This window comes from Aedes aegypti, chromosome 2 (assembly GCF_002204515.2).
Source record: "Aedes aegypti strain LVP_AGWG chromosome 2, AaegL5.0 Primary Assembly, whole genome shotgun sequence".
Taxonomy (NCBI): Eukaryota; Metazoa; Arthropoda; class Insecta; order Diptera; family Culicidae; genus Aedes; species Aedes aegypti.
The window spans coordinates 424554570-424567095 of record NC_035108.1 but is presented as its reverse complement, the minus strand read 5'-3'; the positions used below and the strand labels follow the sequence as shown (position 1 = coordinate 424567095).

The following is a 12526-nucleotide window of genomic DNA, read 5'->3' as shown; positions in this document are numbered from 1 at the left end:
CACAATTTCTTCAAAATGTAACATTAAGAACAAAGTTCGTAAAACACAATTAGTACACAACACAGAAGACATTAAAAGCTACTGGATGGTTGCGTTATGAGGTATTGTCGCGAGTTTCATAAAGGACGGCTAAAAGGAGATGGAAAAAGGGAAGGCTACTGGGTACATTGGACAGAAGACTCGCTCTCTTTCATACAGTGACCGCCAAAGAAGGAAGTTAGCTCTTAACTAAAATATTCAGAGATCCACTTCGAATATACTAGTTCGCCCAATAAGTCTCGGTGAAGTTAAAAAGTTTTAGTGGCGGTTTGTCCATTCAAATAAGTCCTTAAGATTGCGAATCAGGTATGATGTTTAAAGTCCATGTACATGTGCCCTATCATGTTTGCCCAGTAGCAACCGTAAATCTAACCTCCAAATGATGCCCCTTTGTGTGATTAGGACCCAATAACGCTTGACCTAAAAGCCTGGTCCGTGGACCGAAACCTACTCTGGTCCAGATCAGGGCTGTTAAGCGGGAAGGTCAACCGGATTGGACACCGGATCCCCTTCCAACGTCGGACGAGGTTGTTCCCGACAGCTTATAGTCCAGATTCAGGCCTTGTACCTGGATAGAACCCTAACGGATATCGGTTTACAAGCCCATTAGAACGTCCTCAAGCCCCGCATTTGCCATCCTGACCAGTAGCAGCCGTATAGAAGCCGGTCGGCCAACCACCTGTACCCACACAAATTCACAGAAATATGGTGAGTAATTCTAATAAAGCTGTGTAAATCTAGTTTAGAGTGTTTTGCCATTTATTGAGCCTTGATTAGTCTCTCGTATAAGGCCAACCCTGCGAGCGAAAAACTCCTACTCTAGCTTACGGGTATTCGAACGCTATAAAGGGGACATCCGAATCCCAAGTAACAAAATATTTAATTGCATTTGTTACAGCATTTAAGTGTTCCTATTTCAGCTCACGGTAAACAGATTCCGTGACGAACATACCAAGCAATGCATTATTTCGAATTTCGTTATTTATCCTGATATTTTTCATGGTTAAACCATAGCTACTACTGCAATAAAGAAGGCTGTATGCTAAAATCGACATTTCTTTAAAATTTTGTTTATTTTTTTGCATGAGCGTCTATTCGAACACACAAAAATATCTAGTGATCCAATAACCGCTCACGAGGTCTTGTGTTTCCAATATAAAGAATTATTTTATCAAATGAAAATAATGTCAGACGACTTCATTTGAAAGTTGTTAATATTGCTGGAATATATCCGTACGAAAAATTTTGGTTTTTGACACGAAAAATAAATTTTTGCACTAGTGAGCGGGAATAGGAGCATGAGCGGATACTGATACACTGATGGTACGTATTAGACTAATTAGTTACGCCGGAAAATCATGGTCAAGAATTATCTGCCGCAGCTCATTTTTCTTCACTAAATCATACCCTACCTCCATCGAGCCAATCCAATCAATCCAATTCATCGAGCGATCTTAGGCTATTTAAGGCCCAAATAAAATTGGAGCAAATGTCAATACTGAAAAAGTAGTTTTCTCGAGAATTATCTACAAAAAATGTTTCGTTTCGTAAATAAAACAGATTTGTGTGGTGAACTCGCCAAAGAAGCGAAAAGCCACCTATATAAAGATAAATGATAATAGCACAGATAAACAGACGTCACACTCTCATCGTTGTCCATCGACCACCTTTTTAACGGTCGATTCAAATATATTGTAGGTGGTCGATTCACCACTCGCAGCGCTGGCATCGTTTTTGTTCGTGTTTGACGTTTATAAACTACCACCATCTGTTGGTCCACCGGCCAAATTCACCGATTTTAACATTAGGCGTACATGCTCTCTTGACTATGATTTTGATCGTTATTTGCTCTAAGTGTTACGTCTGTTTGTCTGTGATAATAGCTTTGTGTTTAAGTTTTTTTCGATTATTTGCTAGTAAATTGCTTTTTCAGTTTTGACATTTGTTCCAATTTTCCTTGGGCTTTAAACATGATGAGTATTTTGTACGGTTCCAGTTAACCCTTCTGTAATTGGTAGTCTTGAAACTGGGCATAAAGCCATCCATTCAGAGGTATTCAATGAATTCGGTGATAAAACTGCTCACTTAAGAATCTCGAGCGGTACATTATTATTACCAGCAGCCTTAAGGTGATTATAAAACGAAGCCAACCTTAGAATTTTTAAGTGCACAAGACTAGAGAATTTGACAACAGTTCGCTGGTGGTGACCAATTGGATAGATTTTCAACGCGGAGCGCTGTTTTGTTCTCAAGTCTTGTGCTCTTGAAAAATTGAGGTGTGGCTTCGTTCTATAATCACCTTAAAGTTTGTCAACTCTCCTAAAAGTGTTAAATCTATCTTCTGGACAGTATGTCCACCGCTCGAGTGTTTAAGGAACTTATGCATTTAATTCTTAACTTATTTATCGTGTTTATTCGAATCTCCGGAACGTGGAATCGAAATCGAATCCCGGACACTATAGTGGGTTCAGCCAAAAAATATTATTTCGTCAACATTTCTGTATTAAGAATGCAGAAGCCGTCATAAGGCTGATATAAATATTAATTTTCTTTTATGATAGAGACCACTTGGAAGGTACGAAGGAGGGGCATTAAAATTAATAAAAAGAACAAAAACTCATAACGAGCTAATAGTTATTTATACAACAAGTTGCAAAATTATGTTTTTTTTCAGCTCGAGGCTCGCCGATTTGGATACGACAAGTGCTGAAAAAATCAAGATTTCCAACGAGTTGAATACATTTTTTTTGTAATTACGAGAAATGCTATTTTAATTCGATTGTTTCTATGATCACAAACCCCACGTGGACATCCATGCGTAGTAAAAGCTAAGTACTTTACAATCAGGTAGACTTGGATACCCAGACAACCAGAAGTCGCATAACAGTTTACGATCAAAGTCGTTTACTCATACAAATCGCGTCACATTCGCACTAAATGGTGGTTAAAATCGTTTCATCGATGAGTTTCCTCGCATAAAACGCTATTTTACGAGTTCATATGTACATTTCGATTCGTTCCGTATACTCGTACAAAGTAATTCGGATCAATCCGTAGCAGCTGTCAAATAAATTTTGTTATCATAAATTAGGTCGCATAAGAGTATAGATTAGTTCGCAATAAAATCTACACACTCGCATTGAATGCTATGTTTCATCGTATAAAATATGCACGTATATCGCCTCTACTTTTGTACGTATAGAGCCTTTTCACGACATCTTATACGTGAAACATTGCAAATATAAGCATCGTAAGGAGTGTATCGAAAAGTAGTCGCAAACATTCAAAACAGTCTCAAAAATATTGGGTTGAACCTACAAACAATTTTTTGATCAGAAATGCTTTACAATGTATTTAAAAATTATGATACGGTGATATTGTTTCAATGAAGTGGCATTTTGTATGATAATTTTGCAAATTACTAACAGATGTCGATGAAAATCTTGCACACCTCTGAAAAAACTGATATGTTAATAAATGTGTTAAATTTCAAGAAAAAATGTTTTTTGTTTATGCTCATATATTCTGTGCCACAACTCTCATAACATAGTGTAAAAAATATTACGAAAAATACAGTAACAAGCATTTGAGAGCAAATACAAAAATCGAAAAAAGTCGATTTTCAAGGACCTCGTTTTTTGATTTTTTCTTTCTACACATTAATGGTAATATCGAACGATTTTAACAACTAAAAAATTGTTTTTTGATTGGAAATGTTTCTTTGCATATTTATGAAGTAACGTAAGCAAAAAATGGTACTCTATATAATTTCCGCTGTATATGACAGAGCTTCAAAAGTTGATTATACAAAAGTGACTTTCTAAAACCGACCTTATTCCAATAATTGAGCTTTCTTAGAGCAATAATTTATTTTTTTGAAATTCTTTTTACGTGCTGTGTGAAGTAAACATATTTTCCGATAGAATAAGCTTTTCATCCTATTTTGTTTGATTTACATTTTGTTCAATACAAATCATCAAATCTCCAGAACACACTTCTTAAATGTAATTTTGTGCAAGATTTTATTTTCTATGCTTTATAAAACTTGTTATATTTATATTAAGAATGCATATTATTCAATATTTTTTTAGCTGCTTCAATATTTGATGACATGATGAGGATTTGTGTGAAAAAAGCTTTTAAAAAGATGAACTATGATCTGAGATATACCGTTTTGAATGTTTGCGACTACTTTTCGATACACTCCTTATAACGCAAAAGGTGATTTCATTGTACGTGCATTCTGGTTGTCTGGGTACCCACACAGGAGAAGGCTGTCACAAATTTTCACATTCCCATTAGTACTGATCTATATTCTACAGTCAAGGAAACGCCAGGTAAGATACCGCGAGTAATTTTCAATTCTTTTGTACAATTGCTATTCATTTTGCAAACTACCTACGCAAACTGTAGCGGACAACATCGAGTTTACTTATAAGTAAAAAAGCTGACTCTACTATAGTCTCCTCTACGCACACTGAACATTCCGCTACCAAGCAAAAATCGCCTGCATCGGATCCGGACCACCCAACGGTATAGAACTAGTAGTTACTTGTAAATAAATGGAGACATTCTTGAGGCACTAGATGGATGACGTTCCAAGAGACTTAGATAAGGTTCCGTGGGGCAAGTGGGTAATGGATTTCGCATAGGTGGGATTCTTCCAATCCTAGAGATTTTAAATTAAAACAAATGAAGTCGTGTATACTTTTAGGTTGACTCCCACCATATATAAGCAGTATGCTGAATTGTAAAATTGAAGAAAAAAAATACAGGAAAAGTTTTGAAAAACGTCTTTTATCTTTTCACTTGCCCCACAAGTTTATCGTTTTGAACAATAAATTTAAAAGCTAACAGTTATATTCATGATTTCTATTACCTTCAACATCTGTTAAGGCGTCCCAATGAACAACAACATAAGTAATATGTAAACAAAGAAAATTTTATAGTTGTTGCCTGAATTTTCTTCTGTTCAGTTATGTTTGTTGAAATGATTCGACAACGTTTTAGCATTTCCAATATTAGTTCTTACATCATGGGACAGCAATTGCATTTCTGCTCTGTAGAATTTCAACTGCTCGTTATTTGTTTTTAAGAATGTCGTAATGACGTCGGATAACACTTCAAGAGAAATCAAACAGAATCTTTCAATAAAGTATTTAAAATCTGTTCTATGTGAATAGACCTATACACCATTTTTATGTTTTGAACTAGCTTTACATAGATATTTCAAGGGATTTACTTGCGTTCTCTTAAATTTGAACTTTTCAATAAACGTCTTCCTTTTAATCGGCTGTCTGAAGTAGACATATAAATGTCGTAATTCTTGGCAACCTCATTTAGAGAAGATCCATGATTTGGCCATGATAATAGCTATTAACGCTTTGAGTATAGTGTTTCTTGAAATATAAGCATGATCTGTTGTTCTATGATAATTGCGGACGTTTTTTACTTATAGCTACATAAAGAGAATACACAAATTCAATCTCTAATGAGAAACTTTTAACTTGCCCCACGTGAATATGAAATTGATGATGTTTCAATTTAGTTATTATTAGGTCTACGTCAAATTTATTCTAAAACTTTTTTTATTGCGGTTTGAAACTGTCTAAGGGGACAACTTAGAAGTGGAACAGAAAATTATTTTCCGCTTATTTTTCCCACTGATAATATTAAAATAAGATTGTTCGCCGCAAACTTGTTATGGAGTGATAGTTGACAGGTTAACAATCTTTCGCTCTATTATGCAATAATGGCTGAAAATCTAAGGAATCTCTTACCTATCGTAATGTTCTAAATGGCCTCAAAAATTTAAGCATGAGTTTAGGACGTTAATTGACATATTCAGTAAAACATACCAATTATTTTCACTTACCCCATTTACCCACTTGCCCCGCGGTACCTTATATGAAATAGTACTGAAAAGTGCTACTTTTCAGCACCGAAGGAAGTTCTGTTTTTTTTTATAGGAAAGGTAGGTCATTATGTCGTTCATTTAGGCTAATATGCAACGGAATTGCAAAAATGTTAATTTTTAATTTTGTTTTTAACGTTAGTCTTTGTACTCTTTGTCTTTGCAAACGTCCTTCCTTCTTCTTCTTGGCATTAACGTCCCCAAAGGGACAGAGCCTGCTTCTCAGCTTAGTGTTCCTATGAGCACTTCCCCAGTTATTAACTGAGAGCTTTCTTTGCCAAAGTAGCCATTTTTTTATTCGTATATCGTGTGGCAGGTACGATGATACACTAGGGCGGTTAAAGATTTAAAAATGTTTGAAAATCCCATCTCCCATATGTTCCTTGCCATCCTTACCATAAAAAAACCATAAAAATAGTGTTCTGTGAAATTTTCAGCTTTCTAGGTGGTGATTTAAAGGTGGCCCAAAGACAATACAGGTTTGTTTGCTATTATTCAGCTTAATATGGGATTATAACCCTACAAACATGTACAAAACTCCCAAACAAAATTAACTCAAAAGGGATTTGTTTCTTCAGCAACATCCTTCATCGAGGTTTGAAGAATGAGTTTTCAATATGGGATCATTAGTTTCTGCTTATATTACAGTACTTGCGTGTTTGTGATATTCAGTATTCAAATCAATCAATGTGATTTCTTGGTAGTTGAGTGACGATTTACTATTACTACACGCTAATAATCGATTTTATTCTGAAAACTGACAAAAATGTGGAAAAAATGATGAGTTTAAATGCTTGGCCCATTTTCGATTTTCAACAAGGCATGGGCCTTTTTTATTGGCCAAAATAGAATTTTATTAGCGTGCTTGGCCCAAGGCTAGGCCTTTTCGGTTTTCAATGAATGAGCAAGAGAGAGTCATTGGCCTCTCACCATGCTAAGGCCAATGATAGTTTGCGAAATTTTCCGATTGTAGGCCCTCTTGATGGAGCGAGAACCGATCATTGGCCTTTTCGAGCGGGGGCCAATGAATGATTTGGAAAAAAGCGGTTATTGGCCGTTTTGAAAATCAAGTTTATAACGGTAAGTTTTATGAGTATGTTGACAATGTTTGCATAGTTTGTGGGTGTTGGGAGATGCTATCGAATGGTATCAAAACCCGATTTGTTTACAATTTGATCATTGGCCCTTTAGAATTGTTACGCAAGATATGGGAGATTGGATTTTCAAACATTTTCAAAATTTGTATTGCCTTAATGATACACTATATGCCAAGGGAAGTCAAGGAAATTTTCATTACGAAAAGATCCTGGACCGACCGGGAATCGAACTCAAACACCCTCAGCATGGCTTTGCTTTGCATTGCAAACGTGCTATGGTCAGGCCCGGATTTGGGGGGGTGCCGAGGACCCCCTCCCCCCCCGAGAAGTGAAAAAGTTAGAAAGAAATTATTTTTACAAAATTTCTAACAGAGATATTATGACATGAGATTATGGTTTTTTAGAGTGAATAGCAAATTCAATACGATGTTTGTCTCAATTTTCCAGTTCCAATGAAAATCCTTCTATTCGCTAATGAAAATCATCAAGGTTATATTAAAAACCTTTCACGGGTCAATAATAGCAAATGTTTGCAACTTTTTGAAAGAATACTGTCAAAATTATAGTGCTATTTGTCCTGGAATGATCTTGAAAAGACGAAAATACTCTACAATTAATAGATTTTCTTAATTTTACTATCACGATACTAAAGCTACTATTCTATCAAACTCATCTGAAATCCTACCGCAATTTAAATATTTACATATTCTCCTGCAGTCTTTTCTATTTGTGCAGATTTGAATAAATTTGTATTAATATTTTCATGGTTTTGTTGTAATATTGCAAATTTTACTAAGAGCATAGAATTTATTACAATTTTGATCCAAATCCACATAATTTGTTTGAATTTTGCAATTTTCACTAAGAGTTTAGGATTTATTATTATTTCAACCCAAATCTTTAGAATTTTTATACAATTATATTTTCCTCGATTCTTAAATTACTAGCTTAAATGGAAAGATTATCGAGGTAATTTTGCTATGGTTTTTACCGAATTTTCGATCGCTATTTACAGATACTAGAGCATCATCTGCAAGTTGTCTAAGTGTACATAGTTCTTCCAAACTGTTGTCAATATCAGGAACATTAGAATATAAAGCAAGTAACTTAGACTTAGCTTTAGGGACGCCTCATATTGTTAATTCTGAAAGTTGTTAGTTAATCGCAACAGTGGAGCTCATGTGCTTTGCTGAAAGCATTTGCTTCTTGTCCACAAAGACTAGTTGAATGTCTGATTGAAGCCACGCTAGACAATCGTTTGTTCCTTTTTACCGCCACGAAAATCAAATTGAGTATTTGAAAGTATATTGATTTATCCAGTCGCGATAGATACATTTTTCTCACAATAATGGTAGGAAATCAAAAAATGTCTGCATAATGAAATAAAATACTTAACGATTTGCTCATTGCTTCAGTAACGACTGTAGTTCAAGTTCATTAAATGGAAATATCTGTAGCAACATTATAAAAATAACAACATAATCTTTGCTATTGAGTCTCTATGAATTATATAGTCTTGATTTCTACAGCAACATTTTTAATTTTGGACATGATTGAGGACGATCCAGTCAAAATTCAATCTTCTCATGTATTTGATACAAATGATTTATTTTAACCAACATTTACGAAGTGATGTGGGTATAGTGAAATTCGAGTATTATTACATAATTTTTTTTTAGTTTTCCGAATATCTTATTTTTATAATACTTAGCTTTCCCGGTCATTTTGTTCCAAGGGCCCCCGACAAGAGATCTGACCCGGGCCCCCCGAAACCCAAATCCGGCACTGGCTATGGTTCGTTATTTCACCAGTTTTTTTAACTTTAAAAACCTTCAATACCTAACACAGGTCGCGAAGATAATGGATATTTTTTTATCCCTTTAATATTTCCGTGTTTTTGACATAAAAAATAATATTTTTTGTATATTCCAAATTTAATCCAAAAACACCGGTAAAACGCTTTCGAACCAAGTATTCCGTCGAAAATCTAGACGTTACATATACTTTTCAATTGGATTAAATGGACAATTAGAGAAAAACTTACACGACTTTCCAGTGGGAATTGAACTCACGATATTCAATTCGCTAGATCAGGGGTTTTCAGCCTGTTTGGTTCGCGGAGCACTTTTTGATATGAAATTGCTGCGCGGAGCACCTGTTCTTCATCACCACTTCGTTTGAAATCTGGACTTTTCGCTTAAATCAACCGTAGGAATTACGAAAACTATGCAGTATAGTTTTGGTGAATTTTTCATTAAGGGGAAGTTGAATCGAAGCCCAATTTGAAAATTTCAAGGACACAAATCTGGAGAACCAAAAAATATTCAAGCTGCAAGCTAGATCAATTAGTCACTTGCTTTTGGTGACTAATTGATCAATTGATTTTTATTTTAGGCTCAAACTGTGACAATTCCCAAGTAACCATGGAGCATTATATCATTGCATATATAATGCAGCTGCATTGCCGTAAACCTACCATTAAAGTAGTTTAAAGGTGGAAAAGGGCCCTTTTACAGTTGCACTAATGCAAAAACGACGATAAAGCAATAAAGCAATTCATAGAGTAACATTGGTGCAGTTGTGCAATTTATAAAGTGATGTTAGTGCATTGATACATTTGTAATGTAGAGTTAATGCTTTATTGCTTGACAGCTCTTGAAATATGTCGAATAAAAGCAATGTTACATCAATTTTGTTGATATGCAGTAGAATACGTGCAATGTTATAATGCTTGTGGTTACTTGGGATTAGATATCTTAACGAAACTATATTTAATATTTCGTCAAATAGTAGTGGCTTGAAAACGACAGAATCGATTTGGCAAGGAAATGTTCGAACAACTGAGCGAGTTTCTGTAGCGAAATATTCCTTTTTAAAAGCTAATTCAAAGTTTTTGAATGGATTCATTACAAGTTCAGTTTACACGGAAATATTCAAAATTTTGAAAAATCTGGGTTTTTTTTTATCACGGTATCAAAATATCGATAATTATTGAAGTTTTATGTAACTCAGAGTTTGTTTTGACGAGGATAAATATCCCGACAAAACATCTACACCCTGAAAGTTTTAAAATATCTTGTTAGGTGAATTCTTCCATTTTTCTGAGTTGTTTTTTATCCATCCAATTCCAGAAAACACAACTTTGCAGTTAAAACTTAAAATTTTCCCGGAAAGATTTTTTTTTAAGTTGAAATTCACAAAATATCAGCCCTCATTTTGAACGTTTTCATAAAAAAAATGATCGAGAAACATCGTAACATCGAAAGCATTATAAGGTATTGATGAATTAAAACCACCTCTGAATTCAATAACACAGAGAACAAAACAGCGGTATTAAATGAAAATCAATCGATCGAACCCACGAGTTACTAATCAATCAAATTTTCATCGCGGTCGGTTGTTTTGTTCTCTAAATTTGTAGGGTGCAAAACTGCTTGAGCACTTCCATGATTTACTTTGGCATGGGGGTTTTTTGCTCGGCCGAATCGGATGGAATTTTTCAAATGATGCATAATATGGGATTAGTAGCTTTTGAACAAAAATCCTGCCGAAGCGAATCAAAAGTGCCAAGAATAGGTTCTAGCTCTTTAGTCTTGAAAATTTTAGGTATGGCTTGGGTTGGTATAATTAAAAGCGTATTTTAAAGCAAAAAGTGGAGATATTTCTGAGCATTAATACAAATTTTCAAAACTGTCGCGGAGCACCTGTTAAGGCGTAGCGGAGCACCAACTGCTCCGCGGAGCACGATATGAAAACCGCTGCGCTAGATAATATATGCTGCGAGATTAGGGTTACCAGACGTACTCTTTTTAGAGTACATGTACTCTTTTTTGCCTTGAAAATTTGTGTACTATTCTTTTTTGCTAAACAGGCTCAAGTGTACTCTTTTCCATATATTACTGAGAATTCCTTACAATTCAAATAATCTGTTGATAACCACCGATTTTCGACAAATACTGGATGAATTGAATTGGTACTATTAGCTCAACAATGATTATAATGAATTTATGTGCTTATTTATCTCACTTAAAATAGAAAAAGTGGTAAATTTTTATCTATCAACTACAGTGAACTCATTCTTACCCGATGGTTTGTATCTTGATATTTTCTCTAACTCGATAAAATACGCGGTCCCTTCAGTCTAGCATAATTTAACCCGATACTGTATGTTCCCTAACTCGATGCGATAGAGTTACTGAGGTAAACTTGGATAGGAAACTAAAACAGACTCCTATGCAAGTTTACCTCTGCAAATCTATAAGTTTATGTAAGTTACAAATATCCTCAAAATGGAAACACATTACTTAAAACTGAATATTAGCTATATGTTAATAGTTAAATAAATGCAAGCCTATATAAGGGTGATAAAATTTTAATTTTTGATGTCCATCGAAATAAATTTATATCTTCATTTGTCTCATTATACATCGAAATAAGTGACCTGAGGAACTAACTATTGAAAAATAGTCAACTAAGCATTGATTTTAAATTTGTTGTTTCAATTGTGATTTTCAATAATTTAGCGTATTTGAAACAACTTTTAGTAAAGCTCTTATTTAAAAACACCTTTTTGACAATTAAATTGTAGAAAAAAGCTATGGTAAAGGGTGAAATAATCCTTACTAAGTTTTGCTAAGGACTTTTTAACCCTGAAGGCATTAAGGTTCTTTTCAGAGACATGGTTTCAAAATTCATTCCTCCACAGTTCATCTGGTTTCCTACGCAAATAAATATTGTTTTTAAAACAGTATTGCTTGACACTGAAGTTTTTTTTAACAAACCTTATTCAAAGACACTATTATAACAAAAAGTAGAACGGCTTTTTGTATAATATGAGTTATCATATAAACCAATATTGAACAAATCAATCTATTTGCTCAAAGTGAATGTTCGATATTAGTAAGCAAGCTTATTATAAAAATGAAAATAAAATTGAAGTCAAATTTTAAGAAATCTGTAAGGCGGCGTCCACAAATCACGCAACGCTCGAGGAGAAAGAGGGGCACCATCGAGCGATACGACTCATACAGAATTATTTTTAAATATCCATACAAAAAGCGTTACGCAAAGAGGGGGGATGGGTCAAATATTTCCAATTTTAGCGTTACGTTTGTTATGGATGCTGGTTAATGAAATGTTGACAATAGTGTCTTACTGAAAAAGATAACTTTGATTTAAATTTAGGATAAGTTGCTGTCACTATGGATTTGACAATTGTTTGCATTATTTAGGCGAGACAAGATCGTTATTAGTAAACATTTTAACTTTATTTTTTTAAATCTGACATGACGTCGAACATAAAAATTAATGAATAAAATGGTCAAAACAATAAAATTAAAACAACCGCATAAGCAAAAAGCGCCATTTTCAATGTTTGAATATAGTCTAAGTGTACTCTTCAGTACTCTTTTACAGAATTGAAAAAAATGTACTCTTTCCGCTGAGAGCAAATATGGTAACCATCTCGCATAGATGA

The 12526-nt window shown here is 34.4% G+C and overlaps 1 protein-coding gene across 2 annotated transcripts in view; it reads left to right on the top strand.

The window, feature by feature from the left end:
* LOC5573111 (zinc finger protein 624) overlaps positions 1–12526 on the top strand; it is a 73222-nt gene that overhangs the window by 4043 nt on the left and 56653 nt on the right. The window contains exon 6 of one of the 2 annotated variants that reach the window (XM_021847537.1): positions 2714–2728. The exons of the other annotated variant lie outside the window; for it this stretch is intronic. The gene's annotated coding sequence lies outside the window, so the exon portion shown is untranslated. Of the gene's footprint in view, positions 1–2713; positions 2729–12526 lie in introns of those variants that run through there. 2 annotated transcript variants of the gene reach the window in all.